Genomic DNA, 5,198 nt, shown 5'->3' on the forward strand with positions numbered 1-5,198 from the left:
GTACGATTGCTGTTATACTAAACAAGCACAATAAATGAAGTTTCATTATATGCTCTCATTCTCGGTGTCGCACCATTAAGCTAACAGTTATCAATTATTAAGCAAACAGTTGTTTGTGCGTCACATTCGCGACTCCGCTGGTGCTGTGAGATGAGTGAGCCGGTAACCCGTTCCATTTGTTAGGGAAACTGCGTGATGGCTCTTGACGTAAAGCCATTAGCGTTGATTATCGCGCCGCTGCAATATGGGCCGATCGATAGGTCGGGTCCAGGAGCACGCTGCCAAAGGCCGAAAGCTGGGCTGCCGGTCCTGCGCGCACACGCAGCGATCTGGAAAACTAGCTGGAATTCCAGTCTTTTAGAAGCACCGCCAGATGGTTTCCCAGAAGTAGGATCTCACTGACGTAAATTTCTTGTATAATTATACACTGTTCAGTGTAAAGGCTGTGAAAAGCCTGAATAACTTTTCCAGTGCAGACGTGTAGGAAGGTAGTCAGTGTGGTTCTGGAAGGTACCGACATGACTGGGCGACTCCAGCGCCTTGGCCAGCTGCGCAAGCATTCTCGACTGAGAATCTATGGCGCAAAGAGCTCGAGCGAGGTGGTGCCACTTATTCTGTATCTGACACACGCAGTGGCTACGGTTACTACAATCCACACCACAAGTTGGAAAAAGGGGCCAAATTTCTAGTAGTTTACTGTCGAGTTGAGATTTTCACAAATGTTTTATTCATATCTTACAGAAACTAGCAGTACGGCAATAAACAGCCTTTTAAACACGCCGATAACAGCAATCAAGTAATTTATAGCAATGCAACAATTTTAAAAAAATTTAAATAACATTAGTAAACAAGGCTACTAAAGTAAATACAGAACTTTGATAATAAATTACGGTGAGGTAGTGAAGCTACCAACACCACCATTAAAAAAATAAAATAAAACAGGTCTCAGCGAACACACGATTAATGGCAATAAAAGGAATTTACAAACATGGATGAATTTAAAAAGATTTTAAACAAAAGTGTCCAGGAATATCATTAGAACATAATAGATATGACAGACCCGTGTAAGGGATGCTTAGGCTAGACAGAATACTGACCAATTTAAATACGCCCGTAAACACAATTGCCACTCTCAGGCTGGTCACTGCACCGACTTTTAGCAAGCGAAAACTTGTAATAAGATGGCTTAACTTGCTGACAGAATTAGAGCTAACCTCGTGCAAGGAAACATTACACCACACAGTCCTGAATGAGCGACCACATGATCAACCAACAAGAAGCACGAATTTACTCATAACCCACGACAGAATAGCGAAACAATTAAACTGCCAAAACTACACCTCCCATCGGGCAGTAACGAGAGGAGGACGAAAGATCACTGTCTTCAATTACACCGGTGCCGGGGGCAGGAAACCCGGTCGCCGGAGGCCACAAGGCAGAAGAGACGCTGGTTACACAAAATTACTACTTAATGATTAAACCTTCCACGAACTTAAGTTGCAATTATGCTCGAACAAGCAGTACACGACCTCCGATGGCAAGGATCCACACATCCGACCGCGCACGCGTCGCCAGCGTACCCAACACGCCACAGTCACACGACAACACGCTCTGTCACCGGAGTTCACGTCTTCTCTGCAACGTTGACGGGTAGTGACCGCTCCATGTTAGGTGTCTCCTTTTAAACTCCAGTGTTGAAGCGGAGAATTTAAGGAAGCTTGTTAACGTCCCACCAAGACGAAATGAACAGCAACTACTCGTGGGGCGATTCTGTCTACAACCAACACGCGGGGAGCTCTTCCGTCAACTCGACCCGCTCGTTACACACAACCGACATACATCACGTGGCGACTCGGTACAACCGACCACGCCTGCTTCGCGCTGGAGAGCCACACTGCCCTCCCGTGTCCACCACACTCTCTGCGCGCCACGCCCCTGCTTCCGCGCCACCACACGAGGCTACAACCGGTCAAAGATCTCACTTCCTCCATAGCAGTTTCCCGGAAGCAAAAACGCAGATATCGATAGCAGAGGGAAAAGACAACCAAGCAGCCACTTAATGACAGTCAATATATCAAACAAACATGTCAGGGGACGAAAAGGAAAACCAATGCAATCTAAACACAAGGTGTAGCACGAGTCGATGTTGTTGTTGTTCTTGTTGTCTTCAGTCCTGAGACCGGTTTGATGCAGCTCTCCATGCTACTCTATCCTGTGCAAGCTTCTTCATCTCCCAGTACTTACTGCAATCTACATCCTTCTGAATCTGTTTAGTGTATTCATCTCTTGGTCTCCCTCTACAATTTTTTCCCTCCACGCTGCCCTCCAATGCTAAATTTGTGTTCCCCTCATGCCTCAGAAAATGTCCTACCAACCGGTCCCTTCTTCTTGTCAAGTTGTGCGACAAACTCCTCTTCTCCCCAATTCTATTCAATACCTCCTCATTAGTTATGTGATCTACCCATCTAATCTTCAGCATTCTTCTGTAGCAACACATTTCGAAAGCTTCTATTCTCTTTTTGTCCAAACTATTTATCGTCCACTTTTAACTTCCACACATGGCTACACTCCATACAAATACTTTCAGAAACGACTTCCTGACCCTTAAATCTATACTCGATGTTAACAAATTTCTCTTCTTCAGAAACGCTTTCCTTGCCATTGCCAGTCTCCATTTTATATCCTCTCTACTTCGACCATCATCAGTTATTTTGCTCCCCAAATAGCAAAACTCCTTTCCTACTTTAAGTGTCTCATTCCTAATCTAATTCCCTCAGCATCACCCGACTTAATTCGACTACATTCCGATATCCTCGTTTTGCTTTTGTTGATGTTCATCTTATATCCTCCTTTCAAGACACTGTCCATTCCGTTCAACTGCTCTTTCAAGTCCTTTGCTGTCTCTGCAGAATTACAATGTCATCAGCGAACCTCAACATTTTTATTTCTTCTCCATGGATTTTAATACCTACTCCGAATTTTTCTTTTGTTTTCTTTACTGCTTGCTCAATATACAGATTGAATAACATCGGGGACAGGCTACAAACCTGTCTCACTCCCTTGCCAACCTCTGCTTCCGTTTCATACCCCTCGACTCTTATAACTGCCATCTGGTTTCTGTACAAATTGTAAATAGCCTTTCGCTCCCTGTATTTTACCCCTGCCACCTTTAGAATTTGTAAGAGAGTATTCCAGTCAACATTGTCGAAAGCTTTCTCTAAGTCTACAAATGCTAGAAACGTAGGTTTGCCTTTCCTTAATTTATTTTCTAAGATAAGTCGTAAGGTCAGTATTGCCTCACGTGTTCCAACATTTCTGCGGAGTCGATACACGGCTCAATATCATGCCAAAATCCCGGAAATTTGGTGGCCAGGGGAGCACGGTAGACCCGTCCTGATGCTCTTGGAACCATGCACGTACATTGTGGAATCTCTGCCACGTTGCATTGTCCTGCTGGAAGATATCATCGAGCCGAGGATAGACAGACCGCATGTAGTGGTGCACGTGATCGCCAACGATAGAGGCATACTTTTATTACACATTGCGCCTTCCAGAATAACGCCATCACCCAGGTAATGCCCTCCGTCCCGGGTCCTTCCGATGATTGTTGCGTTCAGTCTTTTCGATTCGTACACGCAAACGACCATCTGTCCAATGGAGCATAAAACGTGATTCATTCGGAAAGACCACCTGCCGCCATCCATTGGACATACTGTTTCAGCATTGCAACTCAAATTCTAGCCTTCGTCGCCGCTGAACAGGAGTCAGCGCAGGTGGATGATGATCCAGGTGGATCCTGATGCTGAACAGTCGGTGAGAAGGCACTGTTGGTAGCCCCTTGCTTGATCAGTTTCTTAACTGTTGGATGTCTATTTGTCTGCGCACATATCCCCAGCCATGGTCCAGCCCTGTCATCTATGGCCCATTGTGCTAAAAATGGTTCAAATGGCTCTAAGGACTATGGGACTTAACATCTGAGGTCATCAGTCCCCTAGACATAGAAGTAGTTAAACCTAACTAACCTAAGGACATCACACATATCCATGCCCGGGCCAGGATTCGAACCTGCGACCGTAGCAGCAGCGCGGTTCCGTACTGAAGCACCTAGAAACGCTCTGACACAGCGGCCGGCGCAACGTTATCCACTTAAATGTCACCTACACCAATTTATTCCAGAAATTTCGTTTCTCTACATTACTTGTTTCTAGGTGTTGCGATTTTTCCACACATTGTAACCGGTTCATACACGGATTCTCCCTTTCTTCGTATCGCCTCAACTTCATAAATAATTTTAACAAAATTAAGGTACCTTCTGTCTACTTTTTATCTAGCATTAATACCAATTGAGTAGTACTTCGAACAGTTCCATACTCGAAAACAAATAACAGAAATCCTTCCAGAACCGAGTGCAGTATTCCTCGTTAAACAGGGACATAAACATTTGTAACTTTGCTCAGCTAATATATGGCAGCGCGATAAGATTCGTAGGACCACGCAGTAAAATATGCAGCATGCTAGTTTACACTGAAATTCCAGTGCGAGTAACTTTTCCAGAATTAAATTTCACATTTGCGAGTAATTTCTGGCAAAGTGCGTTCGAAATTACAAATCTTTTCTACGATCAGACAATGCAACATACAAAAACATATACCGATATGACGTGAAAATGCGCAGACTGAATTTTCGGTACGTTTTATGTGCTTTTTTACTACCAACGATTACATCTGTATTCGTCCTCTCAAAAGCATTGTGAAGTGCGTGGTGGAGGGTACTTGACATTAACCTGTTTTTAGAAGTTCATCTCGTAAATCAGTGATTGCATCTACATCTATATCCGTACTCTGCAAACCACTGTAAAGTGCATGACAGAGGGTACTTCCCGCTAAAGAGTTACTACGGCTTCATCCCCTTGCATTCTAGTGTATAGGCCCCGTGCTGTTCCCAATCCCATATAAACTGTTTAGGAAACAATCAGAGCAGCCTTCACAGATTGATGGCAGATAATGTTGCATGATGAAAATCAGTTGCAAAATGATTTAGATAATATATCTGTATGTGGTACACAGTGGCGGCCAATTATTATATGCTAATATGCTATAGCACATTGTAAATATCGCACCAGAAATTATGCCATCTCTCTTACAATTAGCGGTGGTACGCAAATATAATGGACAAAACCATTTTTTGTAGCGTTGTTT

The sequence above is a fragment of the Schistocerca serialis genome, chromosome 10, assembly GCF_023864345.2.
Source record: "Schistocerca serialis cubense isolate TAMUIC-IGC-003099 chromosome 10, iqSchSeri2.2, whole genome shotgun sequence".
Classification (NCBI taxonomy): Eukaryota; Metazoa; Arthropoda; class Insecta; order Orthoptera; family Acrididae; genus Schistocerca; species Schistocerca serialis.